This window comes from Octopus sinensis, linkage group LG9 (genome assembly GCF_006345805.1).
Source record: "Octopus sinensis linkage group LG9, ASM634580v1, whole genome shotgun sequence".
Classification (NCBI taxonomy): Eukaryota; Metazoa; Mollusca; class Cephalopoda; order Octopoda; family Octopodidae; genus Octopus; species Octopus sinensis.
The window spans coordinates 64,931,345-64,953,448 of record NC_043005.1 but is presented as its reverse complement, the minus strand read 5'-3'; the positions used below and the strand labels follow the sequence as shown (position 1 = coordinate 64,953,448).

General features: G+C 36.3%; 1 long non-coding RNA gene across 1 annotated transcript; it reads right to left on the bottom strand.

Moving 5' to 3' along the window:
* Positions 1–6,504: 6,504 nt before the first annotated feature.
* On the bottom strand, positions 6,505–16,317 carry LOC118764707. Its single transcript, XR_005000513.1, has 3 exons — positions 16,164–16,317; positions 7,076–7,078; positions 6,505–6,538 (listed from the first exon to the last, which is right to left on the bottom strand). It is a non-coding gene; the product is annotated as an uncharacterized LOC118764707 (long non-coding RNA).
* Positions 16,318–22,104: the final 5,787 nt, after the last annotated feature.

Below are 22,104 nucleotides of genomic sequence, written 5' to 3'. Positions count from 1 at the left end.
TTTATTTTAAACTGAATATAATTTTCTAACTCCATATACCAAAAAGAGAAAAATATCAAGGAGATGAAAAGAAAATATGCTCACCATCCAGCTATCCATCTTCTCCGGCCTGGGAGTCTTCAGGCACCTCCTCCTGGCAGAGGTAAAGAATACATGCACCACCAGTTTTCGGCGTAACAAAAACAATAACCCTAACCCTAAAACTAACCCTAAACCCTAACCCTAACCCTAATATTAACCCTAACTCTAAACCTAAACCCTAACCCTAACGCTAAACCCTGACCCTAACATCTGGGAGTACGTATTCTTTACCTTCGCCCCTCTTCCATTGGATCTTAGAATTTTCCGGCTGGATTCGTAAGCACTAATTTTGACAATGGATGTTATGCAACCATCTCATTCTTGGCCTGCCCTTAGGTCTCCGGCCAACTGGCTCAGTTTGAAGAATTCGTTTTCCGATTCTTTCCTGCGATACTCATTCACAAAATGAGACAACCAAATCATTGACTAAGCTGAAAAAATGTAGCTCTTGGTGAAATACATATAACCCAGTTTCGCTCCCTACATAAAGCCATTCCCCTTTCCGATACAAATGTTCCTCCATATAATGATATAATTGCTGAACAAACTCTTTCCTTGCATCCTTTAAAAACAGTATTAATTCGATAAAACATTTGTTTATATTCTAACCAGTAAAAAAATGTATTTTCTGAATACTTCTAGCAACTGAAATAGAGAAAGAGGGTATTTTTTCAATTCCGAATTGAAATATTTTAACTGATGGCACAAAATACTTGGCACCTTGCGATAAACATATACGTGGGTGTAGGTTATAAATTGTCAGTGTCAGCAAGAAAAATTATAAACTTATGAAATACTTATTTATTACAACAGTGATGATCTTTTACGAGCTAACTTTAACAGTTTAAGATAACCCACACTTTGACTGTGTGGGTTACCTGAAAGAATGAGGTTTTGGTGGTTAGTTTCGTTCGAACACACAGCAGAAGCCATAGGAAAAACATAAAATTCACCTTCAAAGTGGGGTGGGTGTAATAGTAAAAAGTCATTGAATTTCTTTTTTTGTCTCAGTGCTTATTAGGGGATTCCAATCACTGGCTCACTTCATTATTCTTTGACAGCGAAGGTTATCAGGGAATGTCTGTTCCTTGATGCAGAATAATTCAAGAAATGTCATGCATAAAGCATCATTTTTTTCGGTTTTCTATCAGAGAAAGCTCTCCACCACACACACACACACACACACACACACACACACACACAAACACACACACGTTCGACAAGATGCGACAATTTCAACTCAGAAAGTATCTATCAACATGAAACTATTGGTGGAAAATACACAAACCTATAGTGCAGCGAAGTGGAGTCGAACCAAGAACCAGGTGGCAACAAAACAAATTTCTTAAGCCATACACCCATGCCTACATTTAATATTTTGCTGAGTCACAGGTCTCAAAATGGAAGCCTGCTGGAGTCAACTTTACCTCTTCTCTGTTCACCTTCGATGAGTTAAAAAAATTGTTATTTTGTACAATTTTAATAAACTAGAACTGCACAACAAACTTTTAGAAGAAATTTAGGATCTTTTCGGTTTGAACGGCAGTTTTTAACCTAATTTCTAGGTAACTAAAAAATTTTAAACTTCGTATGCTGGTAGAATGTGTTTATAAAACATCTTTTTCTCTTGGCTTTATTGAGAAAATTCTATAGTTTGTAAGATATTTGTTTTTTTTTCAATTTCTGCAATTTCAACCAATCACTGACGTCCATTGAGATAAAAATCATTCTGTGCCGTGTGAATATGTCCCTCGTTTAAGAAACAGATTGGGTTTATTTACATTTGTGAAGAAAAAAAGATACCCTTCCCCCACCCCTAACCCTAACATTAAAACAGAGTGAAATGCAATAGATCGATACTAGGGTCATAATTATGGGTGACAATTTCATATGACACCGCTAGAAAAAACTGCCGTTCAAACCGAAAAGATCCGAAATATGCTAAAAGTTTATTACTATCATCAAATTGGGACATGGGTGATGTTAAGTATTCGCAGTTTTGTATTATACACTCACAAACAGTGATAGTCCTTCATAAAATTACCTTATGTATGTACGTGTGTGTATGTGGGTACACACGCATATATTTAGATGTTTTCTGATATATATGTTTGCTTATGTATAATGCATTCATGCTTGTATATATGAATGCTTGAATAGATTTCTCTCCATTTGTGAGAAATCAGAAAAACTACACATACACAGTTTTTAACAGCGTCGGTAATAGTATGGACGCTTTCATTTCAAAACGTTTGAGACTCATAGCGTTTGATATGAAAGCAAACAATAAGGCGGCGAGCTGGCAGACTCGTTAGCACGCTGGACGAAGTGCTTAGTGGTATTTCGTTTGCCGCTACGTTCTGCGTTCAAATTCCGCCGAGGTCAACATTCATCCTTTCATTCTTTCGGGGGTCGATTAAATAAGTACCAGTTACGCACTGGAATCGATATAATCGACTTAATCCGTTTGTCTCTCCTTGTTTGTCACCTCTGTGGGTAGTAAAGAAATAGGTATTTCGCCCGTCGCTACGTTCTGAGTTCAAATTCCGCCGAGGTCGATTTTCGCCTTTCATCCTTTCGGGGTCGATAAATTAAGTACCAGTGAAACACTGGGGTAAATGTAATCGACTAGACCTCTCCCCGAAAATTTCAGACCTTGTGTCTATAGTAGAAAGGATATTAAAGAAAACAATACTGAGTTTAATTACAAACGATAGGGGGTTTGGTATATGCGTCCAACAAGTATTAGCCAACATTGTAACCTGAGCAGCAATGGTGGATTTACAGAGTAGGTATAACATTGGAGTTAACGTACTGAATTCAAATTTCTTCGGGCACAACATATTTAATCAAGCTTTCTATTTCTCATCATTCAGTGTTTACGACGGAGGATTGTAAATTAAGAGAGATCCAGCAGTTATTTGTAGGAGGTTACGTTGGTCTCTACTAAGATTAATCTAATCAGTTTTATCTCCAATTAAAATGTGTGGCTTTGAGTGCAAGTGAACAAAAGATACTATTGATTGGATGAATTAGTAGAGTAACGTACAAAGTATTTTGTGAAATTTTATTGTTTTCTGCGTTCTCTCTTCATACCCTACGGAGATCAATTCTGTTCTTCACCTTTCTGGTAACTATAAAGTACGGTGGTTCAATATCACCGAGTGTACCCATTCACAAATAGGGTGATCCTGCTCTTTTGCCAGAATATATTTAATAAGAACGATGGGCGGCGAACAAAATGCCTTGAAGGTTTCCGTTAAATTTCTTTACTACCCATCCTTCAGACTCAATAAAATAAGTACCAGTTAAGTACATATTTCTGTGGAAGACATCACATGTGATTAGCATTCACTCATGAAGGTACCACCTCCCTATGCGACACTTCGTTGTTGCAAACACAATATATAATGCTATTCCGAAAAAGGAAGGTCCTGGGATAAGTTTATTGAATCCCCCTGTTATTGAATACATACACAAACATCGATACAAGCAATACTGGTGGAACAAACAGCCCAGATATTGTTGCTTGGGGAAGACAAGAAAATGTATGTACCGTCATAGAGAAAAAGCTGTCCTGCTGATGTGAATAGCTCTTTGAGAATCAAAAAGAAGATAACTATGGATAATTGTTTTGAAACCTCCAACTTCTATACACAGATTATAAATTCACATTTATGCCAATAATGAATGTTGTATTTGGTTTTGTGAGTAAATGTTTGAGTGACAAATCTGGATAAGCTAGGGTTTCCAGAAAAAAATGAAACTCGACTAATTCGCACATTACAAATACAATCTCTAAGCGAACCAGAAATATTATGCAAGACTTTTCTCACGTTCTAAAAGTAACATTACTTTGTCTTATCAGCGATGGAACTTTGTATCGTTGATAGAAACTAGAAACTAATTAAAAACAGGACATACATACATATATATATGTAGCAGGTTATTCACTAGATTCGATCTTCAGTATCTCGGTCCGAACATAGCTAAGTTGATGACATAACAAACAAATCTCCTTCCGAAATATATTACTGTTATTTATAATTAGCAAGAGTTGATAAACGTCGATAGATATCAGAAAAAAATACTTTAGTAACAACACCCAAATACAAAAGTTTTAAGAACTTTCTACAACTTCACTATAAATAGTCACAACTTGCTCTCTCAGTAGAGATGCCTTAAGGTTGGAACAAATTTTGACTCGAGGAATACAGTCAAAGCATTCTCTCAAAGCACATCCTGTCGAATCATTTTCTCCTGTCTAATTTCTACCACACACAGGTTTATAAGATTCTTTAAAGGTAGCTCACATAAACTCATACATAGCTAGGTCATTTACACACGTGTAACTAACAAAAATATGTATTACAACAACAGTAAAATCTAGACATATTACAGATCATTCAGCACTGTTGAAATAACGTTGAAAATACTTCACTTCTCACCTTGTCGTTCACATCATAACTACTTAAACATGATGACGTCAAGGAACAAAACCTTTCCAAATTGCATCTTTGAAATGTCACAATAAAATAATTGTTTTAGATAATGTAAAGCTAGAGCTTAAATTGAAAACTTCTATAAAGTCAAATGGTGTAGCCATGTCCTCTTCTCGTCAATTCTCGTTCGCCGCATTCTATCAAGCTACAATAGAAAAGAAAATAATACGTAAATACAATCATATAATCTACATATTATATATATATATATATTTATATATATATATATATATATATATATATATATATATATATATATATATATATATACATACATGCGTACATATATATATATGCTGAGACACCCTTCGGTCATGACTGACCGTGGGATTGCATCTAGAAAGTTACCCTCCCAGGCATAAGTCCAGGCAAGGTTGTTTATGGAAGGCCAGCAGTCGCCCATGCATACCGGGCTCCCATCTCCACACCACCAGTGTTATCCAAGGGAAAGGCAGAGGCCGATACAGCTTGGCACCTGTGGCGTCGCAACTCATTTCTACAGCTGAGTGAACTGGAGCAACATGAAATAAAGTGTCTTGCTCAAGAACACACCACGCAGCCCGGTCTGGGATTCGAACTCACGACCTCACGATCGTAAGCTCAACGCTCTAACCACTGAGCCATGTGTCTTCACACACACGCACACACACACACACACACACATATATATATTTATGTGTGCGAGTGTGTGTGTATGTTTTATGTATGTATATGCATATACGTATGTACGTATTGTACTCTTATGTATTCTAGTAGAATACTAGAATACATTAAAGTACAATACATACATACATACACACATACATACATACATACATACATACATACATACATACATACCTACAGCAAAGCAGTCGATCATGGACATACATACATACATACATACATACATACATACATACCTACAGCAAAGCAGTCGATCATGGACCAGTGATCGGATTACTGCCTTCCACTTTGAAGGGTGTGAGTTTGCATATCTAGGCATAATCTGAGAGCTGACGGCGACAACAAGTTCAAGCTGAGCTCTGACTAGCTGTATGCAAATGAGTTTATTATCGGGGTCCGGAACTCTCGTGAGAAAAAAATTTCGCGGGCGGGACATATTTGCAGGAAGGAGAGCAGCAGGCTCCTAAAAGCAGTTTACTACGCTGAACTGCGTCAGGATCCTAGTGGGGCCGTGGAAGCCAGGGGTTGCGATACAGAGTTGTACTGAAGTGACATGAAAAACTTTGGTATTTCCCCAGACACCTAGGAGGAGGAGGGACCCCTGAGCAGGTACGCCTTCACCTTCTGATGGATTGTTCTTAATTCTAGGAATCGTGAAAATATCTCTTTTTAATGCACTATAACATTAATATTTGCTATGATCAGATTTTCATGCATCTGTTGCACGATCACCTGTGTTCCATTGCAAAGCTTTGGAGGATCTACGTTCCTGTTATTTCTTCTTTTTTTTTTCACATCCTGGAGGCGTGCATTCCTACCATCTTCAGTTTCTCCTTCTCTCCATCTTTATTTCCTTTTTCTCATATCCTGGAGTCGTGCTGCTGTCATCTCAGCTATTTCCTGTTGTTAACTCGTTATCCTTGTCACTTCCCGACACCGTCTGACATCAACTCTTGACCCTGATGATTCCTTTCTTTCTCTTTCCCCCGTGCTATAATCCATTGGTGTGTATTTATGTACGTAACAACGTGTTAGGAAAGTCAAAACAAATAAATGACATGCTAAAAGAATCAATTTCGCGAAACGATGTATTTGTATGTACGTTTGTTCTGCATGTGTGTGTAAAACAAAGAAAGTGTACGTGTTGTGTGCGTATGTGTTGTATGCGTGTATGTGAGAGAAAGTGCATGTGTATGCTGTATGTGTGTATGTGAGAGAAAATGCATGTTTATGCTGCGTGTGTGTATGAGAGAGAGAGAGAGAGAGAGAGAGAGAGAGAGAGAGAGAGACTGTGTGTGAGTGTTGTATATGTGTGTGAGAGAGTCAGAGTGTATGTGTGTAGGCTGTATACGTGCATGTGAGAGAGCTTGTGTATGTGTGTACTGTATATGTGTGAGTGTGTGTGTGTGTGTGAGAAAGAGAGAAAGAGAGAGAGACAGTGATAGAGAGGACATGTGTGCATATGTGTGCGTGAGTGTGTGTGTGTGTGTGAGAGAGAAAATGCGTGTGTGATTAAAAAGCCATCATGACAGTTTTGCTCATAAATTTGTAGGAAGAAATTTCTGTTCGAATATTCTAAAGACAATAGGATTGGTGTAAATACACGAAATTCTATAATGCAACAGAATATGTAACTAAAAAAAAAATGGTGAAACCAATTGTAACGTAGAGTAGAATTTTTTCAGCGATAATCAAGGTGCAACCAAACACTCCCTTGTCGTTTAGTATAATAAAGATATGGTTACATGCACACATGTATGTACACAGTGTGTGTGTATGTGTGTGTGTGTGTGTGTGTGTGTATGCGTGCGTGCGTGTGTGTGTACGGTCTTGATGCTATTCAAACTGTTGCTGTTAGTTTTATGCCATACTAATTATGACGTCATTAGTTAGTCTAAAAGTTTTGTTATTACAAGTGTCTCGTTCTCAAAACGATGATCATACATTTTTTTTCTATTCTCTTGGAATCTCATTGGTCGTTCTTCACCAATCATATATATTAAGTTCACTTTTGGTGCAATGTGTTCGAATCGAACCTTGAAGCCGTTTTCTTCGACCAAACAACGATAGATTGCGCAAGTTATTGTCTTGTGTTAAGAGAACAAACGTTAACTGAATGCTACATCTGACGTCCTCTCGATAGTTCAGACTTCATTCTCAATCAATATTTTTGTATTATGTCGCATACTCATAAGAACGCATATATACATACAATCACACACACATACAAACACACACACATACGCAAACATACATACATACACACACACACACACACACACACATCATGAGATAAAACACACACATACGCGCGCGCACGGACACACACACACACACACACACACACACACATGCATGTACCTATCTTACCAATTTTTATTTCCAACTTTCAAATTTCGCTTTTTTTATTTCCAACTTTCAAATTTCGCTTCTTTTTTACTGCTGAAATTTTAGTGCAAAGACTTTCTCCCCGCTGAGCAAAGATGGTGTCTATTTTGACTGTTTCTTCTAAAATACCTCGAGATTATTTCAGTGACTTAATATTGCAATTCTTTAGTGTATATTTTTGATAATATCATCAATTTACTTGTCGATTTCATTTTTAGTTGAATATATGTGAGATATTAATGTTGAGGTGGTATGCTTATGTGTTTTTACTGTACAATATGCAAGTTGTTCGGTGTAAATTTGACAGCATAAAAGGAAAAGAAAATAATATTCCATCCAAAGATAAAATTATTTCTAAAAGATCAAAAAATATCAACAAGTTTACGGTTAGGAGGTAAGACCTTACTCAGAGTAGCTGCCATCAGCTTCCAGCATGGCCTCAAAACGGCTCTGGAACCTGTCGCATGAGTTCCTCACTGTGTCCCTGAGGAGATCTCTGCACACTTATTTGATCTTGGCCACCAGCCAATCACAGCGCGGTCTGTGTCTTTTTCAGCTGCACCCCACACATAATAATCCAGAAGATAACAGTCGGAGGAATTTGCAGGTCAGAAATTGGGGCTGCTGAAGCCGTAGAAATTCACCAGCAACCACTAATGACTTTTTCCCGAGGAATGGCAAGAAGTTGAATCTTGCTGCTACATGTATGATCTCCCAGTAGCAACCCTCTCCAGCTAAAGTTTGATTGCGGTCTCTAACAGCTTCATACAGTTGTCTGAATTGAGCCTAAGTCCCTGTTCAAAGGTATGATGCAGCATGACGTCATCATCACTGGAGACACATCCAAAGATCAGCACAATATGTGGGGGATTTGGTTTTCATGATGCGTAGGACATGATATGGATTGTAGCTAAGCCACTTGCTGCTTTGGGTCTTGTGCAACTGGTTCCAGCTGAAGTTCTTTTCAGTTGAGAAGAACTAGACCTTCTCCGGCACAACAGGATGCCTCACATATTTCAGGAACCTCTTTGCCTTCGTCCAGCGGTTCCCCTTGGCCTTGGCTGTCAGAATGTGTCCTTTTTCCTCTTGTATGAGTGGTAGGGAAGGTCCTTATTCCGGAAAAACTTCATGGTAGCGACTCCAACATCCTTTGCTCTCGCCAAAGACCAGATTCCCTTACTCGGATCTTCCATCACCTTGTCCTGTAGTTGTTGTATGAACTCAGGTATAGGCATACTGTCGCAATAGAAACGCCTGTTGTACCCCTTTCTGCTAGTCTTGGTTTCGTAGTCTCCGTTGAAGCTGTCCTTAACAATGTTCACAGAACTTGGTGCACCAGTCATGAATCATCGTGATACAGGCAACCCTTTTCCAATATTCAGATGGCTTTCAGTATTCCACATTAGCCAACTTTTTCCCAACTACAGTCTTAATCTTTATGCTTTTCAACGCCGTTGACGGGTTACCAATAGATGAAGCTGTTCATGAAAAAACAAAAAGAACTCATAAAAAAATCATCAAATTTTGCCCGAATTAGGGAATATCCCATCCTCTGCTGCCTGATCGGATATCTTCATGTTTTCGATACTAATTGCAACAACATTCCATCCAATGTTGCTACAATCGTTTAACAAGGAATTCAACGCTGCTTGGAAACACAGAATTCGTACGTAAGACGAAACGACAAAAACACAGAACGGAAATTATTAAACTAAAAATATATTTTAAAGAAATATATGAACATCGTACTAGGATGGAAAACTATTATCAAGGATACCAGCATGACGGAGCTATGTCACATGTCCAGCTCGACGACTAAAGTCAGGCAGAAAGAAAACAGCCGCAATGGAAGTTACGAAAGTGTAGAAGATTCAGATTACAAGCGATGTTTGTGACAGTTAGAGGGTAAGAAAGTGCACATCCCAACTACACAGAATAAGTAAAGAAAGAAACGTCTACAATAATAAAATAACAACACAATTAATTAGTAAAGCCTGGAGTGTCTTGAAAATTTAAAATAAAACCAAAGACAAAAATAACCCTGGCGATTTGCACCAACATCACAAGGTGAGAGAGAGAGAATGGTAATGGTATTTGATTATTGTTACAGTGGTTGTGTGCATGCTACCACTCGTATCGCCCTGACTATCGATATTATATTTTTATAATACACTTTTCGTTATTCCTAAAAATAACCTATTGCTGCCAAGTAAAATTTGAAATAAAAAGAATTAAATAAGTGATATTAAGTTTGCTATACCGGATGATAATAATAGAAGCTTAACTATGAGAATCGATATAATTAAAGACATTCTCGTGTTTTTAGCATAAAATAGAAACTCATAGATTTATAAAATTAGCTAAAGCGAATTCTTACTGGTTTAGTTATATCTTAATTGTATCTTGTCATTGAAACATTAGCTGACATTCGAATAAAAATTTTGAACTGCACAGCAATATCTGAATCTTATATCGTTTTTGTAATTACATATGACGATGAATAATTCATGATATCCGAGATGGTGATAGTTGTTGTGCAGTGCTTGGAGATGATGGTGAAGATTATATCTGTTTTATTGAATTAAAATTCATATTTTAAAAAATTGTTATTTAATGTTTGACACGCCTAATCATGGATACTCTGTACATTTTACCATTTTCACAAGATTATTCGTAACTAGTTAGTCCTATAAGAATAGGCAAGGAGTTTCCTTTCTATTTTTCACACAATACAACAAAGTATGTATGTTCTTTTTTCCTCATCAAAGTAGATTTGTTCGAATATACTGGTCATCAGCACAATAGACGGAGCACCTCCGTCAATGTTTTTCCCTAAAATCTGAGAAATTAGATTTCTCACACTTGTGATACACGCGCACACACACATTCACACATCACACAAACACATACTCATGCACACACACATTCACACATCACACAAACACATACACATGCACACACATACACACGTGTGCACACATGTTTACCACCACGCATGATGGTAATATTAAACTTCTCCCACTATGCCCCACCTCACGCTATACTATTGCTTTCAGCCTTTTCTTATAAGGAAATATAGTTATGACGAAAAAGAAGTCGGGGGCACTTCTGTAATCATGCCCCAAGTATAAACAGAAACGTTTAAAAGTATCTCTCAGTGAATTAAATCAGTTTTGTGATTGAATCGTTAAGTTGAAATCATCAATTATGAAAGAAATTTGCTTCCCAACCGCATGTTTCCAAGTTCAGTCGCACTGTGTGGCAGCTTGGGCAAGTGTCTTCTACCATAGCCTCAGGTGGACTAAAATCTTGTGCGTGGATATGGTAGACGGAAAGTGAAAGAAACCCGTTGTGTGTGTGTGTGTGCGTGCGTGTGTATGTTTTCCTATGTGTCTGTGTTTGTTCCTCATCACCGCTTGACAACCGGTGTTGGTGTGTTTACGTCCCCGTCACTTAGCGGTTCGGCAAAGGAGAAGATAGAATAAACACCAGGCTTTAAAAAAAGTGCTAGAGTCGATTCACTCGGCTAAGAAAAGTTCTTCAATGCGGTGTTCCAGCACAGCCACAGTTCACTGATTGACACAAGTAATAGATAAAAGATAAACTGCATTGGAATTTTTAAGAATTTTCTAGACAGTGAAGATTTTAATAATTGCTTTATCTTAAAGTTACATACTCCCAACAAGTCAATAATTAGCTTTCTATGTTATAATAAAGGTGCATGCCATCATACACCCAAAACACTCATATCGTACACACAATAACAAAGGCTTGCACGAAAAATAGTTTTCCTTGAATGATACGTTCACAACAAAAATTTCTTGCGATAACCTGTTTGTGAGATTATCAGGACAACTGTCTCGGTATAGTTGTTTCCTGGCAGTTATAAATTGTGGAATTATTAATTATCGTATTTATTAATTATGCAAGTACTAATTATTGTAATTATCAATTATTCAAATCTTAATTATTTTAGTTGCGTATAACCTAATACATGCCATTTTGTGGTATAATTACAGTGACATAAAGATATAAATCTCTTTACCGAAGAATCATTATTGGATAAAGCAAAAAATATCAGAATTAATGCTAATATTAACCCACAGTTGTATTCTTTTTTTTAATTTTCTTTTTTTGGGGGGTGGGGACTAACCAAAGACCATCTGTCCAAAGCACGATTATCTAGAGGGCAGTTCTTCAATTACCCTTTTGCGCTACATTTCGATATCTATTTTTCTATGCGATGCAGCTCTTTAAAGGACAATATTTTGTAAAAATAAAAAAAAATATTAATAAATGGTTGTTTCCCGGGTATTCGCTGTTAACACTGCTCTCTTCTGTTGACATTCGGTGTACCTGAGTAGTTTTGCTTACGTTAATTGGGATTGTAATTAAAACATCTGGTGGCTTCAACCTTAAAAATTACAACGTCACACTAAATGTTTTAACCGACACTCTTACTGTTCTCTTTCTTAAGATTCAATTTTGTAGGAAAACATTGCACATTTGGTTAGCAATTCACTTACTTTTGACGAAGTGTTTTAACTTTCACGAGGCTCAGGAAAGAAGAGTCGCTAAATGTGTTTTTAATGAAGACATTGAGTAAAATTAATTTCAACCATGTGATTTACGTACGAAACGACATTCTTAACCAGACAAACCAGGTTTTACTCCCATATTTACATCTTATATATGTTATAAATTATAGAGTCTCCAAGCCGTCAAAATAACGACAAAACTACTGTTGAAGAATGTTGTACATGGCGTAAGCTGCTAAAGAGATTATAAGGATGCGAAAATAAAAGGAAAAGTTTTTAAAAATTATATTTATCTCTCCCCAAATGTTATAAAGATTTGATTACTTTTATTATGTACAATATGTTGTAGTCAATGACTGACTTGTCATTTTACATCGTTATTTTCTGTAAATGCTTCTACCTAACTTCACAAATGTTGTACATCTATAATGTCTTTAATTGTTGATGTTTCAGCCTTCGATTTGTGTGTGCTTATGTACATATACATGTGTAAGTATGTGTGTATGTGTCTGAATATGAATGAATGTGTTTGCGTGTGTATGTGTATAGGTTTGTATCTATGTGTTGGTGTATTGGCGTACGTGTATGATTGAAAACAGATTATTATTTGCGGTGTAAATAACGAAAACACCAAATGTGCAATGGAATAACATCTCAAATTTTATTGGGCCTAAAATTTTGGATTGTGCAATCGCTGGCAAGGCAATTTTACAATGCCCGGTTGAGTAGGAGCGCGCCGCAGCGGGCATCGGTGCCGCGGGCCTGAACCTGAGTGAAGCCGACCGCAGGTGCAATAACCTCATGTACGAGCATTGCTGATATTTTGTATGAGGAATAGTCAGTAATGGTCTTCGTCGGTCAAGAGTCGGCAGCCGTCATATATAATTTTTGCGTTATTAGGCATGTGTTAGTCGTCTTGGGAATGTGCCATTTTCTCTCTTTCCACCTTCGTTCACTTTTGTATCTTTTCCTCCTACTTAAAATGATTAAGTGTTACCTCCACCAGACACACACACACACAGACACACACACACACACACACACAAATACACTTAGTGTATTATGTATATATTGAATACGAATCTCACCTGTACAACGTTTATATTTTCTATTGTTTAAGAAAAATTTTTTTATGACTTACATTCTCCATTTCGAAATATTCAACTCGCCATAGCTTTTCCAGATTTAATGTTTTTCCTAATATTTATTCTGAATTACATGCTTTGAACATAAAAAAATTCATTTCCTTCAAGGAAAAATTCTATCTACGTAGTTCATGGTAAAACGTTTAGGGCTTGGATTAAGATTTAGGGTTAGCTAAGGTTAAGGCTTAGGGTTAGGTTTTAAGGTTGTAAAATAGAGCTTGGGATTATTATCATTACGCAACTTAAAAAAGAACCGACAGTTTTGTCTTGGTTACTACTAATAATATTCTATCCTTTTTTTCACATTTGGAGATTCTTGAATTTATTAACATTACGCAGCTATAAAAACAAGGTTATCAGCTTTCAGAAACTTTCATAAACAACTGGCTTTCAACTCAGTAGTTATATCGTAGAAAATTATAAAGGACGATGAGAACCGAACCCTTACCAACTTCCACAATGCTTGACCGTATATCTTGGCTTGCATGGCTTTAATTTCTACACCTAACTTTCTTTATAACAACCGAAATACCGAGACATTCTTCAAAAAGTTATCAATGTAGTGGCTAGCTCTTTGATAAGAACTCCTGCAGATGTCTCACCAAGAAGAAAATGGCAGTGGCGCCCCGTCTTGTTACAAACCAGAACGGCATCTCAATAAACCTAATTTTCTGCCTTATTAGTTGTACAATAATTTTTTTCTATCGCTTTCGTCGCTTCGTTAATTAGTGCGATGCCTTTATAAATACCTCTTTTGGGAGAATTTCTTAAACCATTATAGTCAATGATGACAAGGCTGCTACGCCAGTCCCTGGAAACTGGTCTCTTCCTGTATTACCCGATTCATTATTCAACGGACAAGTATCTCAGTAACTATCCGTAATATTACATCTGCTTTCCTATCATTAATGAATATTTCGACAGATAATTGTTGATTTTAATAGCTGACAGAGAAGGACGTCATCGTATGTAAGCACATGCACAAAGATAATAAGCAGTGAGAATAACCATGAAATATGTTCCTTCAAATGATCTGAGGACCCCCTAGAAGTAGATGATAGCTCTCATCTATGTGTCCTAATTCGCAGTCCCAACAGCATAATAGCTGAAGCTAGAACAGGGTAGAAGTTAGAGGAAGCATGATCTTTGCTGGGAGCGAAGGAATTATGTAGATTTTTTAATGCTCGAGTATGAAGAGGACATTGCATGCTGAGACTGTGTAAAGGGTGGAAAAAGATGTGAGCATCTTCCGTTGGATATGTAATATTAATTTGTATGAATGATAGAGCATAACTGGTTTGAGTAAACAACTGAGTATAAGAGTCATATGTATTATGTAAGGGAGATAACTGGGCTGGTATGGACGTAGAGCAGAGGAAAACAGTTTGGTGAAGAAGTGTCAAGTGAACATGTGATCGAGGAAGACCAAAGAACAAATTTATGGCAAGGAATGATGAAAGCTGATTTCCGGAGGCTGGACTCCACGAAAGAGATCATAAAGGTCTTCAACAAATGATAGGAGCCTGTGCCGAAGAAGATCCTTTCCTCCCATGCAAACGTGAAAAGCTAGATGTAAAACGATGCTCACAATTCTTCTAAATGCATCAAGCTACAAATGTTGAAGCTGAATAAGAACTGAATTAATCTCACCAGGGCCAACAAATTTCATGGTAATTTCCGCATTCTTCGTGTGAGTGATTTTGAAATAAACATCAACACAAATCTAAATGTATTTACAGAAACCATAGTCTAAACACAAAAACAGAATCATGTCATTATTGATATATAATGATAATAATAATAATAACAATAATAATTTTTCTTTTTTTACTACCCACAAGGGGCTAAATACAGAGGGGACAAACAAGGACAGACAAAGGGATTAAGTCGATTACATCGACCCCAGTATGTAACTGGTACTTAATTTATCGACCCCGAAAGGATGAAAGGCAAAGTTGACCTCGGCGGAATTTGAACTCGGAACATAACGACAGACGAAATACGGTTACGCATTTCGCCCGGCGTGCTAACGTTTCTGCCAGCTCGAATAATAATAATAATGTTTATTCAGTAGTCGAAAGAAGAAATATTTTAGGGAAGATGTTAAAGTACTTCTTTTATTGACCTCGAAAAGGCAAAGTCAACCTCGGTGGAATTTTTAACACAGAACACATCGACGGACTAAATACCGTTAAGCATTTTACCCAGCGTGCTTACTATTCTGCCAGCTTACTACCCATTAAACAAGAAATATTGGCCATCTTTCGTTACGAGGACACACGACTACTTGTTACAAACTACGTGTGTTTATTTACATTTGTGAAGATGATCGTCGATTTCCGTAAAATTAAAAAAAAAATTTTGACATATGGAGTTGGGGGGAAATGGGATATTTTGAAGTCGGTGTGAAAGCGAAAGAAACAGAGAGAGAGCGCGATTGTATGAGGGAAATTCTCCTGAAGTTGGTGTGAATCGGGAGAATTGATGTGCGTGCGTACGTGTGTGAGTGTGTGTGTGTGAGAGAGAGAGAGGGGGGGAGTATGTGTGTGTGTTGGAGTTGCGAGACAGAAATTGTGGTGTGTATGTGAAGTGCTTTTGTTAGTGTGTGTGAAGAGACAGAGAGAGTAATGTTGCTTCTGTGTGTATATGTGTGTGTGTGTGTGAGAGAGAGAGAGAGAGAGAGAGAGAGAGAGAGAGAGAGAGAGAGATAATTGAAATTTTTTAATTCACTTTTTGTAGTGAGTGAATTTGTGAGTGATTGACAGATAAAAAAGCGAGAGAGAGGTTATGAATATATGAATGGCTTCAGTGATACACACACACACACGCACGCAGGTTGTAACTATGTACGTATGTTTGTAGGTATGAACGGCTTCAGTGACACACACACACACATGCCAACTTCAAAAGTATTTCCCTGATCAAATCGCGCTCTCTCTGTCTCTTTCGCTTTTACGCCGACTTCAAAAGATCCCCAAGATTCCCTTTCCCTCCAACCCCATAGAAACCGTCGATGTTATTCAAAAAAGTAAAATAAACACACGCGGTTTATAAATGACAGTTGTGTTACTCGTACCGTAAGATAGCCGAAATATTAATCTTTATATATAAAAGTGAGGTTGTGTGCTGTCTGTCTCCTACGATTTAGATTCCTAACTACTCCCACATTTTGCGGTGCAGTTTAACCAAAACCGGGTATCTTATAGTCGTGATTCATATCGAGCCCTTCTGGGTATTAGCGCGCGTCTACGATGAGTTTACGATTTTAGGAAAAAATTACCATCAATTTTTCCCATTTTTAATGCATTTTGGCTTATGTAAGGGAAGTAACTCCCTAAAAATTTATTATTAAATCTCAGAACGTAAAAAGCTACAGTAACACCCCCCTTTGTGGTTAGCCATATTGAGATGGCTATTATACTTTACATCTCTAAAAATGCTTATATAGTATTTCCCTTACAAACCCGAGCAACGCCGGGCGATACTGCTAGTATTTAATATATGTACTATGTGTAATCACCTGTCTCCTAACCATGACTTATTACTTCAAATATTGAAGTCTAGAAAGGCTATTGAAGTTAATATAAACGTTAGGAGGTTTCTGATAAGTTTCGTAGTATTACGTTTAGAGCTTCATATTGTGGTATTCATATCTAACACAGTCTGGTTTTGGTTTTCTTTCCTCTGAAGTGCTACAAATACAATAACAAAAACTACTGGAATTAATAATTGCTAATGTATTTCTGTTACAAGTAAATAAATTATAAGGAAGCAAATCTTAGACTGAACAGGTTTGTGCAGTTGTAAAACTGATTAGAATAAGTTCGTGTATACGACAAAATCATGTATTAAAACGGTTAGCATAAAGCCAAATCAAATTTTCTCTCAGGCAGAAAAATGTTCTAAATACTAAAGCCACTTATAAAACTTAAGAACCAATCTTAATTATAAAATAATGCTCAAATGCCTAATATAAATATGTTGAAATTCCTAGAGGGTAATTAATTACTTAAACTATTTAGCAAAAACTGAAATTCAACATACATATCAACACCATCACCACGGCCAGTCTTCCGCCGCCACCACTGCTTTCGTCGTCGTCGTCGTCATTATCATCATCATCATCATGATCATCGTGATCATCATCATTTTCATTGTCATCACCAGTTCGCTGTTACTTGCTGCAATATATTTGACGAGTCATTAAGAATACGAACGAAACAATAACTGGAGTTTCTGCCTTCTGGAACGAATCCGCGACCACATGCCGCTTAAGTGTTACCTTTTGGAGATGGTTTGTACGGCTCGATGCCTTTCCTGTTTCGTCAACCATTTTTGCAGAGGATATTGGAAGCATTCTAATGTGACACAATCTCAAGATTGATTCAATCCGTTCGTTTATTTGTTCTCTCTCCAAAACTGGCGGATGCCAGAGCAGGAGAGTGACTGATGAGAGTCGTAGTAATATAAGCGAGGAGATGATAAAAGAGCGAAAGCTATTACGTTGACTGAATCGAAGCAATAACATAAATAATTGACAGAAAAGAAATTGAACAAGAACAATGAGAAATATAGGAGAGGAACAATGTGATAGACGTCATTGCAGATGGGATGTATATATAAATATAAAATTTAGGGCAATGACCACTTTAGTGGTCATTCCTCTAAATTTTGTATGCAACACAATTTTTAATCTTCGGATTGTTTTAAAATATGCTAAGCCACTGGTTTTGATTAATATCAATTTATACCCTTATTATTTAAATTATATATATATATATATATATATATATATATATATATATATATATGTGTGTGTGTGTGTGTGTGTGTGTGTGTGTGGTGTGTGTGTGTGTGTGTGTGTGTGGTGTGTGGTGTGTGTGTGTGTGTAGATAGATAACTATCTACACTAGTACATACCCGTTGTTTTATGCCTTCACATATTCAAGAAAGAAAAAAAGAAATAAAGTAAAGGTGAAACAATTTTTAAGTGAAACACGTAATAGAGTAAAATCCTTAATAGTTTTACATTATCTTATATCTAAAAGGAAATTATTTACAACATTCTCTAAACAAGAAATTTTAAAAAGCAACATGAATGGAAGATTTTTCGAGAATTTCACATTTCCAAGATTGGGCCGCCCGCGAAATTCTAACGGTGTAGCAAGTGAATTTGATCAGTAAAAGCTCTTTATGTGTGAAGGAATCACAACCTTAGCTTTACTCTTGACTTTTGTTTCTTGACACGGCGAATGCTGGTCTGGTAAAGAATTGATGCCTTCTTAAAGAGTATCTAGTGGTCGCAGGATGATAGAGACAATCAGCGAAATACATCTTCCATCGAACCCAGCAATTTAGTGCTTTTATGAAAGTGTCAGTAGCCGATTTATTGACGATGGTTGTAAGAAATTAATCATTCAGTTACCTTTCTAAAACGATGGAAGGGAAAGAATTGAGGTATACAGATGACACCTGAGAATCTGGGGTATTTTTTGAAGAATGAGGGATACAGATGTCGAAATGATAAAATTGCAGAAAGGAATAGTTAAATCTGTGACAAACACATCAATTAATTAATACGTAATTCTAGATAATCTTCCCGGTATTGCTCTCAACATGCATTAGACACAGTGAGATAAATAAACTAAGTAACCTATACAAAAGATGAACCTATTAACTTATCACAACATACACTTACAACAGATCAAGTCACCTCAAAGAAAATGGGGGGAATGAGCTCCAAGGCTTACCCACAAAGGGATAACCAAATCGATACCCACAAAAAAAAAGTAACCTAATCAAACCCTCAACAAGTGAATGAAGCAAGTTGAACACGATTTGAAACAATGAAAACTTAAAGAAACGCAAGAGTGACAAATGCAATATGTTTGTTATTGCAAAAATCAATAATTTACTTCAAAACAAAAATAAATTTACTAAGATCCAAAAGCACAACACCAACCAATCAAATTTAAATGATTACAGCGATAAGCGCACAAATTGGATGTTCTTTCTTTCTACACATCTAATGGGAATTCATCTTTGTACAGAAAAAAAAACCTCGAACCATAATATTCCAAATAGATACACTCACAAACAAAATCGCTAAACCAATAGATAACATGACAAAGAAATAAACACCAGAGAATTACAGTATCAGGTCATCAGTATAATTTCTATAATTTCCAGATATTTTAGAAGAAACAAACGAAATAGGCGCCACCTGTACCCTAGATGTAAAACATCTTTCACCTTATGCTCCAAAAGCAGAAACAATAGAAATTGTATAATATTATGTATACAAACACCCAAAAATAAAGACTCGTATCATAACCGGAGAAAAATAATTAGTATAAACAAAAAAAGACTACCTGCACAAACAAAATACCATTTTGAGATCTGTACCTTTTGACCGATAGATTTAAAAAATAATTCTTTTGTAACTAAACACTTTCAAACTTCGTATACTTGTAGAATGTGTCACATAAACATCTTTTACTCTTGGAGGTGTATATTTCGTTTGTCGCTGTTATTTATGACATCGTTCGTGCGTTTGTACTGGTTTTAGTTTTAAGGTTAGGGTTTTAGGGTTAGGGTTAAGGATATGGTTAGAGTATTAGGGTTAGGGTTAAGGTTTTAGGGTTAGGGTAGGGGTTTTAGGATTAGAGTTACGGAAAAAATGAAAAATGAAACACGAACTATTATGGTGGTGCCATGAAGTAAACATGCTTCAGATACACTTGTTTATTCATATAAAACGTAACTGAGATGAAATATGTCATAAATAACAGTGACAAACTAAATATACACCGCCAGAAGTTGTTGACAAACAACAGCAGTAATTTTATTCAGCTGAATACACGTCATTGATTGGTTGAAATTACCGAAATACGACAACTTTAACAAAAGGTAAAGATCCACATTTTGCTGCCCAAAAGGCAAGATATGTAGACACGAAGTTAGAATAACTATAGATTCTCCTAGGACCCACATTCATCACATTCTGTCGAAAACCAAATAATCGCAAACTTATGATATATACTAGATAGTTGACGATATACTAGTTGTAATTAGAAAACGTCGAGAAATTTAAGGAGGGTCTAGAGGAGACCTCACATAAAAGTTAATGTCCTAATCAATACTACTAATACGTTTCCATTTCTAGTCATAAGCATTCGAATTGAAAGCAATAGAAACATTACGTCAGTATAAAGAAAGACATAAATGGATCCATATACCTACGCAGAGATAGAGTAAGTTCGCATAACAACAAAATGTCACGAGTTAAATAGGCGAGCATTTTCTTTTTCAAATGAAATTCTGGATAAAGGAATCCACAGAATAAACAGACACTAATTAAAATTAACAGATATTCACATGCAACAAATGCATCAGACAAAAAATACACTTATTACACACATTTGAATTAAATATCTTATACGTAGGATACTATATAACTCAAATTCATGCGAAGTATAAAAATGAAGAAAGATAAATCTTCATACCAAGCAATAAACTGACAATAATAATAAATTTATTGCTAAAACGATAAGATAAAATATAACCTCCTTATTAGCAACTCACCAAAAACATGTTAACCCGAGAAGCTACAAATTACCAATGCAATTCATAAATTTGTCTATAGAAGTGAAAGTTCTAATTGTTATAATTGTTATATTGTCCAGAGATGTAACTCACTATACATTTACAATAAGGAGCAATCACTGAAACACGCCATAAAACAAAGCTAGGTACGAAAATATTACCAGATTATGCATCAATATTTTATAGAATTTCCTTCAGATATACGAGAAAATTTCAATTTGGAAGCAGTACTCATTATCAAAACACAAGGAAACGATTAACACACAGACAGAGATAAACACGTCATAGACAAGTTAAACACGTCACTGACGTCATATTTATCTCGTTTCTCAAGCGTTTTAACGATCAAATTCTGGCCATAAAGTCTACAAACATACGCACATTTTTACATACGTACACACACACTCGAGCTCGCGTGTATATATATATTATCTCGATAATACTAAAACTCAAGGGATGTTTGTGTGTAACCGAAATATCTCAGAAATAGTATATTTTATCTTAATTGTTTTTGCATATTTATTTTCATACTTACCTTCGGCAGGACAATACAAATTTTTGTGACATTTGAACCTCTATTTAAATGATTAAACACAACTTTTGTTTGTTTATTTCTTCATGCAAAATTAAACTTGACTTCCGTGACGTCAACACACATACACACATACAGAATACACACACATATAATGACTGTCATAGCATGTCAATCAACACAAACACGCGTCCGCTATCTATGACATATACACACACATAGCCCTCACGCTCTCTAAGAAAAGAATAAAAAACGTCGCCTTTTTGACGTACACAATATTTTAATCATTTAGAAATATTTTTAACTGAATGTGATTTCATCATCCGGAGTTCGATAATTTCCGTAAAAATTTTTTATCTATTTACTTTTGTTTTAAAGTCAAAGAGAGGAGAAAGTGAAAGTTGTATGTAAGCGTGTATGTGAAAGAGAGAGAGAGAGATAGAGGAAGAGGGAGAGTGAGTGAAGGGTGTGTTGCCATGTATACGTACATACATCAATAATTATGTGTACATCTTTTTTGCATGTATGTGTGCATGTGTGTGTGAGAGAGAGAGAAAGTTAGGGAACGTGTGAGTTCACATCTATAAGTAGCACTCTCTCTCTCTCTCTCTCTCTCTCACGTACACACACCCACGTCCATTTCATAT